This window comes from Colobus angolensis, unplaced genomic scaffold (genome assembly GCF_000951035.1).
Source record: "Colobus angolensis palliatus isolate OR3802 unplaced genomic scaffold, Cang.pa_1.0 Scaffold54, whole genome shotgun sequence".
NCBI lineage: Eukaryota > Metazoa > Chordata > Mammalia > Primates > Cercopithecidae > Colobus > Colobus angolensis.
Window position 1 is genome coordinate 6,083,063 of NW_012118932.1, and position 22,050 is coordinate 6,105,112.

Below are 22,050 nucleotides of genomic sequence, written 5' to 3' on the forward strand. Positions count from 1 at the left end.
AGATGGAGAGACAGAGAGATGGGGTTCGGGGAGGGTGTGCTTGAAACTGCAACTGCTCCTTGAAGAAAAGTTCCATTTATTTATACAGAATATGAGGTATTATGATGAATGTTTACCAAAAGGAAGTATTTTGTCAAAATTTAGAGTATTTTGTCAATTTAGAAGATTGATAAAACCTTGAGAGTTTTGGCCAAAGTATGGCTGGGGATGGTGGCTCATGCCTATAATCCCAGCACCTTGGGAGGCGAAGGCGGGTGGATCGCTTGAGTCCAGGAGTTCACACCAGTTTCAGCAACATGGAGAAACCCCGTCTCTGAAAAAGAAAAAAAATATTTTACAAAAACGACCCTGGCCTGGTGGTGCATGCCTGCAGTCCCAACTACTCAAGAGACTGAGGTGGGAGGACAGCTTGACCTCAGGAGGTGGAGGTGGGAGGACTGATCGAACTCAGGAGGCGGAAGTTGCAGAGGACTGAGTTTACACCACCGCACTCCAGCCGAGGCAACAGAGCCAGACTCTACTTTAATACTAGTAATAATAATAAATATGATGAGAAAATGCTTTATTTTGTATAACTTGTCCAGTTTATATAATATTCACCAACAATGATAATCTCTCATTAATTTTCATAACAATCTTGTGAGGTCTTGAAAAATATATCTTTATAGATGAGAAAATAAGGATCAGAAAATTGATCGGCCTAAAGATATCTTATTAGAAAGTGTGAGACTCAGAACTAAAAATCTAAGCCTCCTGGTTCCAAATTTTTTGCTCTTTGGTACCCTGTATAGATGAGAAATTCACCTTGAAAATTACATGTAAAGTAGGCAAAACATGATTAGAGTAATGACTCTGTCTGAAAATATGCGTTTGGCACGACCTCATCCAGAGGACCACATGAGATACTTTGAATACATCTTGTGTGTTACAGACAAACATTTCCCTTTCTGGGGACCATGGACGCTAGTGGGAGAAAGCGAAAAAAATATAATGACCTATGAGGAAAATCGTAAGAGACACGATTTCACTAATCCTCAGATTCCTTCTTTATTTAACAAGTTTTTCCTTTTTTTGTGTAGTTTTTATTTTATACATTTTTACATAGTTAAGATCATGTCTTAGTTACATATTATATCTTTATTTGTTCACATAAATCATAATCAATTTTCAATGTCACTTAAATTCTTTGTAGGTAATATTTTTATTATATGTGTAATATTTCGCTTAATAAATACATACACAATATTACTTCAATGCTTTTCTAATGTTAGACATTTAGGTTGTTTCCAATTTGTGACCCTTTCAGATAATATTATGAAATTATTGCTACCATTTTAAAAGTAGAATACTATTACCTATATTGTATTGTTTTATTATATAAATCACTAACACTTATACAACATATGTTATTTATATATGATTTATATAATTTATATCAATAGAAATAATTAGAATGGGCAGAAATTATGAATCTAATCTAGATGTGCTCTAAGTGGTAAACTATAGATAGATAGAGGTAGGGAGAAAGAAAGAAAGATATAGTAAGAAAGAGAAAGAGAAGGAGAAAGAAAAGGAGAAAGGAAGCAAAAGGGGTAGAGAGAGAGAAAGAAAGAAAGAAAAAGAAAGAAACAAAGAAACAAAGAAAGAAATAAACAAGAAAGAGAAGAAAGAAAAAAGAAAGAAAAGAAAGAAGAGAGAGAGAGAAAGAGAGAGAAAGAAAGAAAGGAAAGAGAAAGAAGAAGAAAGGAAAAGAAAATAGTTTAAGCAAGGAAGCATAATGAAGGCATTCTGGGACAATGTATTTAGAAACCAGGGGATATATTTCTTCAGAGGATAAGAAGAATTATATGTAAAGCAAGAGCAAAAATTGCTAGGAATGGGTTAAATGGGTTGGTACATATTTATTATTTGGAGATGTTAACATGAGCAGTGGAAGTCCTCTTGAGAACTGTGATTACTAGAGGAGTCTTAGAAAACTTGATGTATTAGTCAGGGTCCAAACAGGAGACAGAAAACACAGCAGTAATTTGACAGAGTTGATTTCATGTAAATAACTTTAATTAGGTATAAAGTTGCCAACAAATAAAGAATAATTCTAAGGTGTAGGAGAGGTGGAAACTGTAGATAGAAGTTGCTGCCATCCTTATGGCTGAGAAAACAAGGAGCAAGGGAGGAAGTCACACTGCTCAGGAGGGAGTTCTGCTTCTCTGCTGCTGGTGTCTCTGAGCTCAGAGGTCAGGCCTCATGGGTTCTGGGACTCAGACCTCTGAGGAAGGGGTGCTGCTGCTACAGGAACAACTGCTGACTATTATGAGGACAAAGCTTTCTTGAGGTCCTGATCATGAGAACCACAAGGTCACAAAGAGCCCTCAGGAAAACACAAAAGCAAGTCCTGTCTTCTTCCAAGCATGCAGCCTCCTTGTAGCACCTTTTGTTGACCAGCTTCAATGGAAAGGCAGCCAAAGCACAAGTTTGTAGTCCCAGCCTCAGCATTTCAAAATAGAGTATAGAAGAGTGGCTTCGAAGTTGAGAAATATCTTAACAACAGGCACCATTCATATGTTCTCACATGGATTAAATAAGAGGAAAATTGACATTTATTTAGGATAAGCCTCTCAGTCAAAACTCCTTCTTCACTTCTTGGATTTTGGAAATGGAAAAGCTTAAAACTAAAAAATTCCCAGTATCGTCTTTTGATGCTTTTTTAAAAAAGGGAGCTACATTAAAAACAGCACATGGGTCAGAGTTCCTACTTCACCACTAGATTATCTGCTATGACCCTAAGTAAATTATTTCCTTCTCTTAGACCCAGTTTACTCTCTAATCCAATGAATCTATGTTATTGTATCTAATAAAGGTTTCATGAGAATCAAAATGAGGTGTCACACAAGTGCTTTGTAAATCACCAAATCATTGGTTTTCTTTCCAAATCCAGATAGTTTCTAATATGACAGGATGAACTTCAGCAATAGCTCTTGTATTTATTTTATTTTTATTCTTATTATAAGCACCTTAGTTTACTTGCATATTACATAAACCTTTCCGAGCAGACTTTAATATCTGACTTTATTTTCTCTCTTATGTGTATTGCAAACATTGATGGATTTTTGGATTAATCTTCTATATTATTGATTGAAATGCATCACTATCTTATCTCCCTATTGCTCAGTAACTTCAGTCTACACTGCCCAAGTTGTGGTCACATACTATTTCACAACTGTTTTACATCTTATTACATCTTCATCTCTACCTACATGTGCTAATGTCTTTCTCCACAACATATTTTTGTATAATTGAAAATAGGCATATTCTCCTTTGACCTTCTACAACAGAAAACTTTATTCTGTGTGAGCACACGGTGCATGCATGTTTATATGGAAATCTCTCTATTTTATAGCATATTATGTCATTTGTTGACAACATTCTCCTTAAGAGGTGATAAGCCTTTAGGGATTAGAAGTCACTTTTGTACCAGTGCCTCTTGCAGTACTTTGTAGGTCATAAACAGACAATAGACTTGTTGCATAATGTATTAGAGGAAGACTTGGCAGAACTTTGTGTTCAGTGTGGTACAAGGGATGAAGGAGACAAAGAAACCAAAGATGACTCATAGTTGTGAGCCCAGGAGTGTTGAGGACTTCATGTAATATATAAATTTGGAAAAGATGGATTAGAGGAAGGTCATGGACATTTGTAAACATGCTCAGATTTAGTTTTAGGAGAATGCTTAATTGAATTTTATTCAATTATTGAACTTTTTTTAGAGATGAGGCAAAAGAACAATAAGCGATGTTATGGTTATAGATTTGTATCTTAGAGGTTGAAATTTAAAACAAATAAGTAAGTGAATTTCTTAAAGCCTAAGAGAGGGCCATTCACAAAATAAAATTTATTAAACAGATACCATGTGCAAGGATACATTGGTGAATACAATGGACAAAGTTCTTAACTTGTGAAGCTTGCAGATTTACTGCTGTAAATGGGTAGAGGCAAGATAAAAAAAATAAAACCCATAAGTTTGGTTTATTTCATATTCAGTCATTCAGTAAATATTTGTTGAGTGTCATTCATAAACTAGTTTTTGGGTTACATTCTTGGGAATATAGCAATAAATGTATCAGAGAGTTTACAGTCTTAAAAAAAGAGTAATATAAATTTGATGAATGTTATGAGGTGCAATAGACTAGTGTACTTTCAGAACAGTTTTCATGGGTACTCAACCTAGAGTAGGCTGTTAGGAAAGACCTCTTGGGAGAATGAGGCATAGGGATGCATCTGGTGGGAGAAGCGTGTTTTGGCAGAGAACATCACGATTGAAGAACCAAAGGTGGGCAATAGTATATCAAGTTCAGGAGTGTAAATAGCACAGAATGAAAACATGGTAGGGATGCAGTGTAGTGTGTGTGAAAGGACTAGAGATACAGGTGTGCTCACATAACGGGGAACTCTGTAAATTATGTTACTAACTCAGAATTTTATTTTAAGCATGTTGTTGAGTCATTTGTAGCTATGAATAACTGATAGAATAAATTGAACTCAAAGAAGCTATCACCAGAATTTGGCTCTAATTTCCAAAATGACTACCTTTAACTGAATGATGTCTGCTTTCCTTTCTCTCTTCTTTGATAACATTCTAGTAAGATCTCACACCCTCCAAATTTTAAAACTGCTTTGTTGAATTATAACTCAATTCAAAACCATATACACATTTAAGTTGTGCAATTTAATACATTTTGACGTATTTACATTCCCATGAATCCATCATCACAACCAAAACAATGCACACATGCGTCACTCCTTAACGTTCTCTCCTCCTCTGTGTCATCCTCTTTTTCTCACGCCCCTTACCCTACTTTAATTTCACCAGCCCTGATCTGCTTTCTGTCACAGTAAATTGGTTTTCAAATCCCAGAGTAGTGTGTAAGTGAAATAAAACACGTTCATTTGTTGTTCTTTCTGATTGTCTTCTTTCACTTAGTATAATTATTTTGAGATCCATCCATGCTGTTGTATGTATCAATAGTTCATCCCTTTTTTATAGACCAGCAGTATTTCATTCAGTGTACAATGCTTTATTTATCCATTCACCTGCTCATGAAGATTTGCTTTTCCTCACACACTTGGATTACCAGCACTCAGCTGAAGACTTGAGGGACCTCACTACGGCTATCTAGAACTCTCTGTTTGCTCAGCTCTTTCTTCTTCAGTATTCTGTCTAGAGAGAGCCGGACAACTTGACATCCCTGGACCCTCCAGTATGTCTTAAATGAGGGAAACCACTGGGCTTTTTTAGGTTCCTCTCCCTGCCTCTCCATAGGGATCTAGAACTCTCTCTTTGCTTAGCTCTTTCTTCTCCAGTACTCCATCTAGAAAAAGTGACACACGATGACATCGCTGTACCCTACAGTCTGTCTTAATTTAGCGGGACGGCTGGGCTTTTTTCAGATTCTTCTTCCTGCACAGTGACCTGTATACTCTCTATAGATTGTAAGCTAGGGACTATTGCACAAATTACTTTATTTTTTCCCTCCTCAGTGGGGAGTCATGGTCCTGGGCTGCCTGATATCCAACATCTAAAAACTGTTGTTTCATATATTTTACCTGGTTTTGTTCAGAGTTTCCATTGTAAATGTAAATCCAGTCCCTGTTTCATCATCATGGCTAAAAGTGGAAGTTTCTTTTTGGTAACATTCAGTTATAAAAGTCTTATTTTTATAACTATGACTTATTGTAATGTATTAAAGATAGAGTCGAGTCCAACAACAGAATGCCAGCCTCTTGTTCATTTCTGTGCCTCACTCCTCTTTTTAACGGATGCCTCACTCCTGGCTCAGGGATCTGCAGTGGGAAAGAAGTCATAGTCTCTTTTCTCACTCTTCCTCTGGCTCTTTCAATTATCATAATTTCTCAAGCTATGGACTCTTCTGAGACTGGAGCAGGGGAATGGAAGCTAGAGGAAAGGCGGGTGGGCTTTAGATAATTTTTACTATTTTATTTGTACTCTTTGGTTTGATGCCCTTGATATTTGCAAAAACTCTTTCATGAGTTGCATTTCTGGGTTCTTTGGAGGCCTCACAGAAACTGCCAAATGACAGTTTCCACACATCTAGGAAATATACCTTCCGACAGGACGTTTGCAAATGCTTCCTCCTCCAGCTGCTATGTAGCTATGTAACCACATTCCCCCTTGATGTCTCTTTATCTCACCAGGCGCCCTACTGAGATGAGTTCTTTTTAAAAGAGCTACTTTCCATGGCATCCATTTTGGCAAATAGAAAATTCATCATGCTTACCACACCGAGTAGCAGGAAGGCAGGCTTGCCACACCGTCCCTTCCTTCCTTGCCCTAGTCTCCAGTACTGCTCCAGCTGGCCTTTAACCTCCAGAATCCTCTCACTGCTATGCAGGTACGAGTTTCTAAATAATGCACACACACCCTTCCTCTCCCTAAGGGGACCCATCTCAAGTTATCCCCAAATGTCTTCATATTTCTTTAGTCTGGTAATCTGCATATGTATCTTAGTAATTTAGTAAACATTCAGGAACAAAGGACAATGGCAGTCCCTATTTTTTGCAAGCAACTCAATCCTTCAGATGTTTTACTGTCCTTAGCATTTTCCTCACTTGGCTTGAGAGGCTGATGATACCCCTCTCTTATTTTTCCCTTAAGGAAGGGTAGCATTAATATTAAAGAATATGTTAATATTAAAAAATATGTTAGTCTCCTATTAAAATAGATATTTGAGTTTCTAATGGTTGTTGCATTCTCTTTGCTGTGTTTTAACAAGTCCTGCATGAGTGTATCTAGAAACTTTCTTTAGAATGTGATTATGCTGATTCATTCCCATCCAAAATTCAAGATATAAGGAATTTTGTCCTTTAATATCTTGTTGAGACTGGATCAAATATTCCTTTTGGAATGATCACTATAGCTGCAGTGTGGGAAATAGAAGAAAGGGAGGACAAACAGGACATTATTTATTTACTAATACTTTGTTCTCAGCTTTGTTGAGGTATGATTAACACATATAAATTGTATATATTTTAGGTGTACAATGTGATGTTTTTGCTAAATGTATACATTGTGGAATGACTACCACCATCGAGTTTACGTATCCAACAACTTGCCTATTCATTTTTTGTGTGGTGGGTCAGGGGGCAGAGAGGTGAGAACACTTGAGATCTACTTTCTTAGCAAATTTCGAATATAGGACACATTGCTATATTAACTATAGTCATCATGCTGCACATTAGATCTACAGACTATTTGTCTTATAACAGAAAGTTGGTATTCTTTGGCCAATATATTCTCTTTTCTCTCATATTTAAAAGACTATGGTTCATAATAATTCCAGGTATCAAGCTGAAGTTACTCCTGAAAGATATGGAGAACAGCTTTTTTTTTTTTTTTTAATTAAAAGCTTCAGAGACACTGCAACTGGGATCTAAAATCCTGGGGAGCCAGCAATAAGGGTGTTGAGTCTGCTACTGGTAGAGACAATGATTGGAAGTGGAGGTCTCCTTTAATTGTGTCTAAGACAAGGAGATTTATTCTATTTGTCTTGGTTCTCCTGTGGCTCATACTCCAGGTTCTCTAATTTCAAATTTATGGGACCAAACCATTAACTCTCGCAGGAAGTATGAAAACCATCTCGAAGGGTATTTCTGGCCTACCAAGGAGGGTATGTTAGATCTAGAAAATTCCTCCTGTATTGTTAAAACCAAATTTAAGAGAAACCTTAAATTATCTTCTTAGTACACGTTTTTTATACCTCAGGGGAATAGATCATTTAGACCCATCTTGAGCAGTTCTTGGGGCACGGTTTGGCATGTTTGTCTCTTATTAAGCTACATTTTTCTAAATCTTAGTTAAAAAGAGGGATAAATTTAGATAAATCAAATTTCTGTTCAAATGCCATCTCCTCAGAAATATTTTTTCTATCAGAAGAGCAGCTATCATTTTTTACCCCTTTATCCTACATTATTTTCCTTTATAGCTCATCTTACTACCTGACATTATTCTTTATATTTTTATATTTATTTATTGTTTGTCCATCCCATTTAAATGTTAGTTTTATGAGGATAGGGAATTACTGTGCTTTATGAGGATAGAGACTCAGTTGCTTCTGTATCTCCAGTGCCTAGAACAATGCCTGACATATAATAATTGTTCAGTAAACACTTGTTGAATTACTATGTTGAGTAGAAGACTGGACTTTTGTTGAAGTTCTCTCTCAGCACAACGTAATTTCCATTTTTTTATTATTATTATTATTTTTGAGATGGAGTCTTACTCTTTCACCCAGGCTGGAGTGCAGTGGCACCATCTCAGCTCACTGCAGGCTCCACTCCTGAGTTCATGCCATTCTCCTGCCTCAGCCTCCCGAGTAGCTGGGACTACAGGTGCCCGCCACCACGCCCAGCTAATTTTTTGTATTTTTCATAGAGACGGGGTTTCACCGTGTTAGCCAGGATGGTCTCGATCTCCTGACCTCGTGATCTGCCCGCCTCAGCCTCCCAAAGTGCTAGGATTACAGGCCTGAGCCACAGGCGCCAGGCCATTTCCATTATTTCTTTGTAAGAATTCGATGCTGAGGATTTCCCTTCACAGTGTTATCTAACCCTTTTATATAGGAAACAGTCCCAGTACTTGGCATGACATTGCAGCTAGACATGGGATCCAAATATCTAAGGGGGCATTGTGACAGTTTATCACAGGGACCCATGCCCAGGAAAACAAATAAAGAGTCCAGTTATCTGAGTTGGTGTTCTCAAAACAGGAAGGGCTCTTTTACTAGACTCGGGACATATAAACCAGTCAAGATGGCTTGATTATGAGCCACTTTAATACTGAGCCAAACGTTGATGTTGCTTTGGACTAGAGACTGGATTCTTAACTACCTTTGCACGAAACTAATCTTGAAGTGGAAGGTGAAGTAGCTCCACCCGAGGGAGAAGGGAAGATGAACTGTGAAGAAGCAATAGACGCTTCGGGCTTTCATGTAACTGTGGCAACAGGAATCCCAGTCAGTTGGCCATGATGTTGAAATTGATGGTCACCAAAATGGTCAAAAAGGACTTGCTTCACTAAAGTGACCAGAAAATTTCAGTCAAAGTTATCAATTGGGCAACACTTTAAAAACATAATAGAATGGCCATTTGTATGACTAAAAGAGTATTTATTTTTAAAAGTTCCAGGGAACATTTCTTTCTGGTGTTTAGGGTCCATCGAAAAATCAACGACTGCTTAGCAGCAATACAGTTGGAATTAAAATCCCATTAAATCTCACTTTGTGAGTTTCCCTAATTAAAGTCTCACTGTACTTCTCAGTAAATACTTATTAGAGGAATCATTAGGTGAAGTCCCACATTATTAATGTTTGAATATAAATACCAAATATGCTACGGCGAGTATCCAAATGTTTCACGCAGTGTCATTAATTCAACTGAATTAATCTGGAAAATGTCATCAGACATGTCTTCAACGTCAGGGAGGGTAGCAGGAGGGGCTGCTACTCTCCCTGATGATCATGAACTTCTTTTTCCTTGTCCTCCTACATTTTACTCTAATTCAAGCAAAATGGCATTCATTTTTGGAGAGTTACGAACAGGATTATCTCAAAGATGCCTTTCAGTCTCAAATCCCTTGTACCTTTAATTGTGCTTTTCAGAGTTCTCTGTTTTCCTACCAACGCCATCAGAGTCCTGTGTGTGAACTGAGGTGAGGATTCTGGTCAGGCAGACACTTCAGTACATCAGAGCAACTCTACGTTTATCTCTTTTTTATACTGGAATTTGCAGTATATTTTCATTTGATGACAGTGTTTTGTGTATAAAAGCAAAGCATTTTGGGGGCAAAGAAGATACAGTGGAACTGGATACAAGCCAAGGAATCTCTAGATAAAAGAGTTTTTTTGTTGTTATTCCAAAGGTCATTTAAATGTGGTTAGATCTATCACCTCTATTATTGATTAATATTTAAATATATTTTGTCATATCCCTCAATTACCAATGCATAAGTATCACTTTGTGAGGAAAGGAATATTGATGTATCTCAGCCTGCTACTTAAGTGAGATAATTAATGTATCTCTGGAATTATCTATGCATGGTAGACCTTGATATTTGTCTGCAAAGGATAACCAAAGTTATTCCCAGGAATAAATTACATATGTTTAAAAAACATATTGAAGAGACTAATTTCATGGAAAAAGCTTCTTCTTCATATTAACACATTTAATTCTCACAATGAGAATGCAAAGAAAATGGTATTTGAAGAGGGAAATTAAAAGCGTGAGGGACGTTCAGAATCTAGAATAAATCACAACATGAGCCCAAATAAGGTAAATCTTTTGAGGAAGTTATAGTTCAACAATAATTTGATATGACACTTTTTTTTTTTTCTTGAGATGGAGTCTTGCTCTGTTGCCCAGGCTGGAGTGCAGTGGCGTGATCTCAGCTCACTGCAAACTCTGCCGCCCAGGTTCAAGCAGTTCCCCTGCCTCAGCCTCCCGAGTAGCTGGGATTACAGACATGCACAACCACACTCGGCTAATTTTTGTATTCTTAGTAGAGACAGGGTTTCACCATGTTGGCCAGGCTGGTCTCGAACTCTTGACCTCATGATCCACCCACCTCGGTCTCCCAAAGTGCTGGGATTACAGGCGTGAGCTACTGCACCTGGATCAAAACTTTTCAAATATAGTATTCAACGTGGCATTAATATTAATCTTAGGTTCCGTATCTTGGGAAGAATATGAATTGAAATAGGAGATACATATTTGGGTAATGATAGAACAATGATTTTTGTGGCAGGGAACCTCTGATTTAAGAGAAACATTGAGCAATCTGAATTAAAAGACAAAGAAGCGGGGTTCTGAGCTAAGCTTTACCAACCGTTACTGACCATACACAATTCACATTCCCTGTCTAGGTTCCATTTTTTCTATAATTTGAAGACGTTGAATTAGTGATCTTTAAAGTTCTTTCGGTTATAGTACTAGACAAATGAAAATAAGATAAAAAGCTTGAACTCAAAGCACATGTGGTATCCCAATGAATTGATTTCTGACAAAACCCAGTTGAGTTAAAAAAAAATGTGATTTTATAGCAGCCTGTGTGCAGGGGGCAAACAATTTTTAAAACAGAAGATAAATTGTAAGTGATTGTAAGAGGTTATTAAGAAAACTGAAAAGAATACATTTGGCATTAATGAGGAAAGTGAACACTGCCTCTTGAATTATTTTTGCTTGACAGGAGAGTGGCCTTTGGCTTCTCACCTCTCTTTTGGTTGACTTTAATAACTTGGATTTAAGTCCCACCAAAGTTGAATACAAAATTTATAGAAAATTCCACTGCTCAAACAAAAAAAAAAACCAATCCTTCCACAAATTGCCACTAGGTATGATAGTTTGCCATTTGAGACATATCATTGAACATTCTTAGTTGCAAACAACAGAATTCACTCCAATAGTTTTAGTAGGAAGTGATTTATTTAAAGTCTAGTGGCAGCACCAGAAAACCTGTATAGGCCAAGGGGACTGGGTTTAAATGCTAAATATCTAGGAAAAATATGCCTAAGGAACAGCTGTCCAGGAGTGATGCCAAGGGAATGCTGTGGCAGTGGCAGAACAGCATTTTCATCAGTTGATCTTTACAGCTGATTATGCTCAGAATTTTATAGTTAGGTATTGCCCCCCCCCTTGTGGATTTGAGTATTTTTCTCTGATTCTGGCCGATTAGACACAGTCTGTATTGTCCTCACCATAGTGAGGTGAAATCCATGTTGTTGAGCTTATAGATAACTTACCTTCCTTACTGTAGTCAGGAGCCCTTTGAGCAAATACTAAAATACTTGAAGAAACAGACTACGACTACAGTACAATTTTCACATTTTTGTAACACTACTTCAGAGGAAGCCTTTTTGGTAAGTATTCACATAAGATATAAATATTCTCACCTTTGGCTCATATCTCTTTCTCAGTCTTCTTTGTCAATAATTATCCAATTTTATTCCTTCCATGTGACTGTCCATTGGGTGAAAACTTTAGCCATTGCCAATCAATTGATAGATCTCTACCTCTGATCCTATCACTGGATGTACCGTAGTTTGTTTAAACATTAATGCATTGAAGGACATTTGTGTTGCTTCCAATTTTTGTCTATTCCAAATAAAGCTCCTGTGAAACATCTAATGTAAATTTTTATAGGATGCCATGTTTTTGTTTCTCTGGAATAACTGTTCCCAAATGCAATTGTTTGTTATATGATAGTCGGATGTTTATTTTGTTGGTGTTTTCCTTTTTCTGTCTTTTTTTAAAGAAATCGCCAAATTGTTTTCTGAGTGGCCTATTTCTCTACACCCTCACCAAATTTGGTGTTTTCAGTATTTTTGGTTTTAGCCATTCTGATAAGTGTGCAGTGATCTCAATGTGATTTTACTCTACCTTTCGCTAATGACTAATAATGTCAAACATCCTTTCATGTGCTTATTTGACATCTGTTTATACTATTTGATGCACTGTCTGTTCATGTCTTTTGCCCAATTTATTATAAGATGTTGAATTATATGAATGCTTTATATATTCTAGTTACTAGTTTTTTCATTGGATACGTGATTTCAAATATTTTTTCCAGTCTATAGAATATTTACTTTCCTCACATGGTCTTCTATAGAACAATAGTTTAAAAAATTGATGAGGGCTGGGTGCGGTGGCTCATGCCTGTAATCCCAACACTTAGGGAGGCCCAGGTGGGCGGATCACGAGGTGAGGAGATCAAGACCATCCTGGCTAACACGGTGAAACGCCGTCTCTACTAAGAATACAAAAAATTAGCCGGGCGTGGTGGCAGATGCCTGTAGTCCCAGCTACTCGGGAGGCTGAGGCAGGAGAATGGCGTGAACCCGGGAGGAGGAGCTTGCAGTGAGCTGAGATTGCGCCACTGCACTCCAGCCTGGGTGACAGAGTGAGACTCCATCTCAAAAAATAAATTGATGAGATCTAACTTATCATTTTTTCTTTTATGGGTTGTGCTTTTGATGTCAAGTTTAAGTACTTCTTGCTTTTAGCCCTGCATCCTAAAATTAGTCTCTAATTCCTTGATTTGTGATGACTTGGTTGAATTAGTTTTGTCAAATTTCCAGAGAAATTTACACTTTATCTTCATCTGATGAGGGGAGAAAGGACATGAGACGAGTGGAAAACCATGGGCAATGTACTATGTCACAAAGAGCACAGTTTTGGGTGTCAGATAGACTCAAGAGTGAATTGATCAGTTTGGCAACACATCAGGTATGTGTCATTGGTTGATTTACTTCTGTGTATATCAATTTTTGATTATCGAAACAGGAATAAAGTATCCGTATCACAAGTTGGCATTTTAGATTAAGTAACAGAACATTTGACATTTGATATGTACTCAGTGAAGAGAAAAAACAAGCTGTCAAGATTAATATAATTTATCATACAACAAAGCATGTGTTGGCATTTATTGGTGTAGGGGAATTTAGTTATAACACCTTGTATTCTTATATCGCCATTCAGGGTACTGAAGAAGACAGAAACTTGAGGTATTATTTTGAAGTAAGAGAGCATTTCTTTGGATAGCAATAGGGAACAGAAATCACCAAAGAAGATACAAACAAAAACACGGAGATGTGTTAGATACAAGCAGTACTCCTCAACGTCTTGCGTTCTTCTCTGTTCTGGTCAAACAGAAGACCTCACCTTCCAGCCCTTTGTTTTGGTGGTGACATGTGACAATATTTGGCTAATGGGAAGTGAAGAGAAATGGCATGTATCACTTATGAGCTGAGGGAGCAGACCACTCTATATCATCCTCTAGCTCTCTTTTCCCTTACTGTGGCATCCTAGAAATTATGTGACATGTTGGAGCCACAAGTTAGAAGTAGGTTTTATTTCTACGATAGTCACCAGTGGAAGGGGGCTGCCAATGGGAGGGTCTTCAGAGGACTTTGAATCAGTAAGAAATAAAGTTTTCTATGTGAAGTCAGTGGCATTTCAGTTTATTTCCACAGCTTGAGCTAGCCAATTCTTACTAATATAGAATTTTTATTCTGAGACAGAGCGAACTGGGCTCACTGCAACCTCAGCCTCCCAGGTTCAAGTGATTCTCATGCCTCAGCCTCTCAAGTAGCTGGGATTAAAGGCACATGACAACATGCCTGGCTAATTTTTGTAATTTTTTATTTTTAGTACAGACGGTGTTTCGTCATGTTGGCTAGTCTGATCTCAAACTCCTGACCTCAAGTGATACACCCACCTTGGCCTCCCAAAGTGCTGGGATTACAGGCATGAACCACTATGTCCAGCCCAGAATATTTTCCAATAATGGTCACAACTTAGTCTGGCAGTGCTTCTTACTACAACTCAACAGCAGGGTACATCTTAATATGTTTACATTCAAATGCTCCACTTTTTGGAAGTGAACTTGTGGAACTTAAATGTGGGTTAAAAATAATTTATAGCAAATTAAAATAGTATTATATATTACATATAATATATGTCACAATATATGGATTAAATTATTTTTATTTAAATTATCAATAAAATATGTTGCAAACAATAGTGACCAATTAATTTTAATGTAATCTTTCATGCTGATATTTTTAATCTTCACAAATATGAGACTGCATCTTATCTCATTTAATATTAATGAAGTTTTTATCTTTTTGTTTTGCATTTGGTGCTAGTAAGAACTGAGAATTCTAATTTGAAAGATTTACTATTGAAAACTACAAAATATATTTCACTTTGTTAAAGTATTTGTAGGATTTTCTTCTTAATATTAATCTGGAATTAAAAAGGGGATTTATTTACTTGAAGATCATTATCTGTAGAAACAGATTTTTTTTTCTGTAATATGAAAATCAAAATCTATCATCATTCTACTTGAAGAAATTATTTTTTGTCTCATCTTATTTATTTATTTATTTATTTATTTTTTGAGACGGAGTCTTGCTCTGCCACCCAGGCTGGAGTGCAGTGGCCGGATCTCAGCTCACTGCAAGCTCCGCCTCCCGGGTTCACGCCATTCTCCTGCCTTAGCCTCCCGAGTAGCTGGGACTACAGGCGCCTGCCACCTCGCCCGGCTAGTTTTTTGGGTTTTTTTTAGTAGAGACGGGGTTTCACCATGTTAGCCAGGATGGTCTCGATCTCCTGATCTCGTGATCCGCCCGTCTCGGCCTCCCAAAGTGCTGGGATTACAGGCTTGAGCCACCGCGCCCGGCTTATTTATTTATTTAACACAGAGTCTTGCCCTGTCACCCAGGCTGGGGTGCAGTGACGTGATCTCAGCTCACTGCAACCTCTGCCTCCCATGTTCAAGTGATTCTTCCACCTCAACCTCCCAAGTAGCTGGGATTACAGGTGTAAGCCACCACGCCCGGCTAATTTTTTTTTTTTTTTTGTATTTTTAGTAGAGACGCAGTTTTGTCGTGTTGGCCAGGGTGGCTAATCTTATTTTCCTATACCTAAGAATGACCAATATTTTCTTTTCTTACAATGATACCAACTGCTGTGTAATTGAAGGAAAACTAATTTGGACCATAATTGGATATAATAAAATGTTAAGACTTTTTCTATTATTCTACCTACAAAATAACTGATTTTTATCTGAAAAGTGAGTAGTTTGTCTTTGAAATTTTAAATCCATTCAAAGACTTTCTTATCTGTCTTAACCCTAAAAGTGAATTATAAATACTTCCTGAACACTTATTAACATTTATTAATAACATTTCAATCTTTAAGTATTTGCAAAAAATATTTTCTACCTTCTTTTCAAATATACTATTATTTACTAGATATTAGCACATGTAAGTTCTAGATACAACATTTTACTCCTTTGGAGAGCTATCTTAGTTTGGTGTGCAAAAATAAATGTTCGTATTAGCCATTCATAATTTAGCAGTTATTTAGATCTATATGTTTTAAAGGTATTAATTATTTATAACTTACATTACTTCTATAGTATGGTCAAATTAAGTAGCTAGGGTTTAGGTAACTTCTTTATTAAGAAAGAAAAAGTGTGAACTTTGTGCTTCCTTGTGATATTAGGCCTCTTACCTGCAGACTTCTTTTTGTTACAGAAAAAAAGATCTGAATACTGTCAGCCTGGAGTGGAATCGAATGAGCTGTGTGTGAACAGCTGTCCTAAGCAGTTAGATTCCCTGAGCCTTTTGCAAAAAGGTAAGTATTTCATGCCCTGGAAAGGGAGCCTGGAGCTTAACAATATAAAAATTGGAATTAGTTGAGAGTACTACAACATCTGAGAATCTCCATGATCTGAAACTAACTTATTTTGTTTACCACTTCATTATATTACGCTTAGCATTACATTCATACTGCATGAGACTATTCCTCATTTTTGACACAAAACTGTACTTTTACTCACTTCGGGCACCCTGGCTTATACCATCAGCCTTACGCTCTATTACTTTTCCCTCCTTCCTCCCTAAATGTTCAAGCTCTACGTCTTCATTTGGGCCTTAAAGAGTAAATAGGTATTCTATATATTGAAACAACACCTTACAAGACTTTACAATACTGAAGAGTGGTTTAGATAACACTTGCTCTCTTGCTTTCATATGTTAATGTTACTATTTTGGGGGGATATTTCTGGATTGGTTTTCTTGATAGATGAAATGGCCTGCGAACGCAGTCAGTGAGTTGGAGTTCATGAAGGTATTCAGGGTTGCATATCTACAAAGTCTGCTTTTTCTGCCTTGGAGAACTGTGGTTTCATGATTGAGTTTGTCACATGGTGAATACGCAAAGAGAAAACAATCTTCATGAAGTTTCAGCTTCATTGCCAAAGAGCGGCTTTCAAAATGGCAATTTGCTGCTTCCATGTTGTAGCGTAACATTTTGTTTACCCTCAGTTGTTAAAATCAATTGCAGTTGGTTGCAATTCCCGAGGGGCCTACCTTTATAATGTAAGGTTTGAATAACTTGTCAAAAGTGCTAAGCTCTAGATTTATAGAGTTTCAAAAAAAAATTAAAAAAAACCTTTGATTTTCTCAAAGTGGTACTATGAACCTTTGAAATGGCTTGACTTTGCCCAGTGATCAGGTTTCCCTGCAGAGCATACAGGCTTTGTGGTCAGTATTTTGATCCCCAAAAGAATGCCTTTTGGAAATGCCAAGCTAGCACAAATGCTAAAGCTTTTAAGTGCCTGCTGCTCCACTACTACTGTTGTGTGTCTTGTTGAAGTTTCCTTTATGTACTTCAAAGACATTGAAACAAATCAGAAAACTGTATCGAGGGGTGAGGGAAAATAGCAGGAGAGATTACATTTCATTGTTTCTTTTATTCTTCAGCTCTAGTTCCTAGACTTTCAGACAAGTAGAGTGAGATGAAAGATGGTGCCTGCTGTTTTACTGAAAAAGTCTTGGTTCCTGTTGCTCAGGTACAAGCTCTAGGATTAATATATCATAGCTATATCTTGAGAATGTCTTAGTTCTCTTCTGGCAGATAGAAATGCAGCTGTGCATTTTTAGGGCATGCAACTGGGATAGGAGAAAAAAATAAAAATGACTTTAGACCTATTGTGGCCAAAGAAAGACTTCATAAGGAAACAAAAAGTTTTAAGGCTTTATTGGATTATTTTCACTCTTGTTGCTGTGTATATTTGGGAGCTTATTGAGCTGTTGTTGGAAGAAGCATGTTGGACCAGAAATCCATAGAACTGGGGACTGGAATTATGGCTTCAACATTCTCTAGCTCTGTGAAGTTGGCCAGATTACTTAGTTTCTTTACTTATCTCTTCTCCTTTATAATAGCACAGATTTGATAATCTCAATATTTTGAGATTGATAATATATATATTGAGATTGATAATATATATATTTGAGATTGATAATATATTGAGGGTCCTCAATTGCAGGACTATTGTGAGGCTGAAGCATTGAAGAAATGTAAGAAATTATTGGAATTGCCTCACAGAAGATGGGCCCAGCAGATCTTTGGTACTTTTTCCAACATTTATATAAACACATTATCTCACCACGTGTTTGCTTAAGTAAGATTGCAGATTTCAGCAGGCGTACTCACCAAATTGTGAATCTGGAACTGGGAGAGTAGAGTGGTCTGCGATTTTCCCTGGTGTCATAGGCTTTTACCAACAGAGTGTTCAAATTTCTACCTCGTTTACGTTCTGGATTGGGTACCATGTGCTAAAGGAATGTGCAGTGGCCTGAGAGACTCCTGCTATTTTCAAGAAGGTTCTGCCTTAGGAGTTAACTACAGAATAGTAACACAGTGGATTAATGTGGTACTTTTACTTTTCTCCTTTTTATTATTTCCTTCCTTCCTGCCACAAACAGCTTTGCACTTACAATATATCTATATGAACAAAAGAATTATTCGTTCTAGTACTCACATTTGCTTGTAGGAGTTCGAATTTTGTTAGCATGAGTTTAAGTCTTTAGGAAATTGGATATGCAATATTCACTTAATTTTTCAATTTATCTATTCATTGAAGGAAAGGCACTATATTTCAGTAGAAACAACAAGAAAATATGAATACGATTTTGGTGCACTGATTTCTTGTTTGGCCATTTTTCTTTCTGCTGAAGAAAGAGAGTCTGTAAAGAGATGAAAAGATCTATTTGGAATAGACTATGACTTATGCAATGGAAATACCTTTTATTTTGGCATTGGGGGTGAATGGAGAAAGCGTCTACTGTGTTTGCATCACACCTCTATGAAATAAAGCATGGCATAGTATTTATGCCACTGTCTTATTCCATTCAGTGTTGCTATAAAGGAATATCTGAGGATGAAAAGACATTTATTTGGCTCATTCTGCAGACTGAACAAGAAACATGGCACCAGCATTTGCTTCTGGTGAAGGCCTCAGGCTGCTTCCACTCATGGTGGAAGGTAAAAGGGAGCTGTTTTGTAGAGATCACATGGTGAAAGAGAAAACAAGAGAGCAATAGAGGTGCTGGGCACTTTCTAACAACCGACTCTAGCAGGAACTAATAGAGTGAGAACCCACTCACCGCCCCAACACCCCCTCCAGGGAAGACATTGATCTATTCATGAGGAATCAGTGCCCAGCACGCAAACACTTATTAGGCCCCACCTCCAACATTGGAATCAAATTTCAACATGGGATTTGGAGGAAACAGACTTCCAAAATATAACACCTACTAATACCTTCTGTTCTTACAGTCAAGATTCTCACTCTGAATAGATAATAAAGAAAGAAGAGAAAGCCCATACCACCAACCTAAGCCGTTTAACCCAATTTTTAATTTAAAAATATATGAATAAGTAAACATAAATCAATTAGCAGAAATTTCATCAAAGCTAGCAACACAAAACATAATGAAAAAGGGGAAAAGGAAAAGAAAAAAAACAACTGACTCTGGATAAATCAATAAAATTCATGGAAGAAAATATAAGTTTAAATGCATTTCATTTAAAAGCTTACAGCAATCCAACAATTTTTTTTTTCATCAAAGAAACCAACATGCTCCTTTTAGAAAGGAGAAGCTTCAAAAAGGAAGAGTTAATGTCAATTTAAAATATTGGCCAAATTTTTTAAAGTTAACAGTAGAACTGGAGAAAAGTTCAAGTAAATCTTGTAGAATATTATTTAAACGAAAATGTAAAGTTTGACAGAAAAGATGAAAGACATAGAGAGACAACATCCATCTAAGTGAAAATAAAGGGGGGAAGTTTTGAAGAAACCTCAGAAGAAATACATACAGTGCTAACCAGGGTTAAAGGAGAAAGATAGAATGCAGCAAAAAAAAAAAAAGAAAAAATTAAAAATTATTTCCATAGGTTATGTGGGAACAGGTGGTGTTTGTTTACAGGAGTAAGTTCTTTAGTGGTGATTTGTGAGATTTTGGTGAAACTGTCACCCGGGAAGTATACACTGCACCCAATCTGTAGTCTTTTATCCCTTACCCTCTTCCTGTCTTTTCTCCCTGAGTCCTCAAAGTCCATTGTGTCATTCTTATGCTTTTGCATACTCATAGCTTAGTTCCCACTTATGAATGAGAACATACAATATTGCTGTGGGTTTGTCATAGATGACTTTTATTACATTGAATTTTGTCCCTTGTATGCTGATTTTGCTGAGAGTTTTAATCGTAAAGGGATGTTGGATTTTTTCAAATGCTTTTCCTGCATCTGTTGAGATGATCATGTGATTTTTGTTTTTAATTCTGTTTATGTGGTGTATCACATTTATTGACTTGAGTATGTTAAACCATCTCAGCATCCCTAATAGGAAACCCACTGGATCATGGTGGATTATCTTTTTGATTTGTTATTGGATTAAGTTTGCTAATATTTTGTGAGGGATTTTTATATCTATGTACATCAGGGATATTGGTCTGTAGTTTTCTTTTCTGGTTATGGCCTATCCTGGCTTTGGTGTTAGGGTGATGCTGGCTTTATAGGATGATTTAGGGAGGATTCTCTCTTTCTCTATCTTGTGGAATAGTGTCAACAGGATTGGTACCAATTCTTCTTTGAATGTCCGGTAGAATTCTGCTGTGAATCCATCTGGTCCTGGACGTTTCTTTGTTGGTAATTTTTTTTTTTATTGCAGTTTTAATCTCACTGCTTGTTATTGGTCTGTTCAGGGTATCTAATTCTTCCCGAGGTAAGCTAGGAGACTTGTTTCTTTCCAGGAATTTACCCATCTCCTCTAGGTTTTCTAGTCTGTGCATGTCAAAATGTTCATAGCAGACTTGAATGAACTTTTGTATTTCTGTGGTGTCAGTTGTAATATCTCCCTTTTCATTTCTAATTGAGCTTAGTTGAATTTTCTTTCTTGGTGAATTGTGTTAATGGTTTATTAATTTTATCTTTTCAAAGAACCAGCTTTTTATTTCATTTATCTTTTGTATATTCTTTTTGTTTCAATTTCATTTAGTTCTGCTCTGCTCTTGGTTATTTCCTTTCTTCTGCTGCATTTGAGTTTGGTTTGTTCTTGTTTCTCTAGTTCCTTGAGGTACGACCTTAGATTGTCTGTTTGTGCTCTGTCAGCATTTTTGATGTAGGCGTTTAGGGCGATGAACTTTCCTCTTAGCACCTCCTTTGCTATATCCCAGAGGTTTTGATAGGTTGTGTCACTATTGTCATCCAGTTGAAAGAATTTTTAAATTTCCATCTTAATTGCATTTTTGACCCAATGAGCGTTCAAGAGCATGTGATTTAATGTACATGCATTTGGATGGTTGTGAAGGTTTCCTTTGGAGTTGATTTCAGTTTTATTCCATTGTGGTCTGAGAGAATGCTTGATATAATTTCAATTTTCTTAAATGTATTAAGTCTTGTTTTATGGCCTACTAGATAGTCTGTCTTGGAGAAAGTTCCATTTGATGAATAGAATGTATATTCTGCAGTTGTTGGGTAGAATGTTCTGTAAATGGGTACAATATTCTCTAAATATCTGTTAAGTCCATTTGTTCCAGGGTATAGTTTAAATCCATTGTATCTTTGTTGACTTCCTGTCTTGATGAATTGTCTAGTGCTGTCAGTGGAGTAGTGGAGTATTGAAGTCCCCCACTATTATTGTGTTGCTCTCTGTCTCATTTCGGGTCTATTAGTAATTGTTTTATAAATTTGGAAGTTCCATGTTACGTGAATATATATATTGAGGACTGTAATATTTCCCTGTTGAACACAGCCTTTTATCATTATATAATGTCCCTCTTTATCTTTTTTTAACTGCTGTTGCTGTAAAATTTGTTTTGTCAGATATAAGAATAGCTACTCCTGCTTGCTTTTGGTGTCCATTTGCATGGGATGTCTTTTTCCATCACTTTACCTTAGGTTTATGTGAGTCCTTGTGTGTTAGGTAAGTCCCTTGAAGGCTGTAAATTGTTGGTTGGTGAATTCTTGTCCATTCTGCAATTACGTATCTTTTTTTTTTTTTTTTTTTTTACAGAGTCTCCCACTGTCTCCCAGGCTGGAGTGCAGTGGTGCAATCTTGGCTCACTGCAAGCTCCGCCTCCCGGGTTCACGCCATTCTCCTGTCTCAGCCTCCTGAGTACCTGGGACTACAGG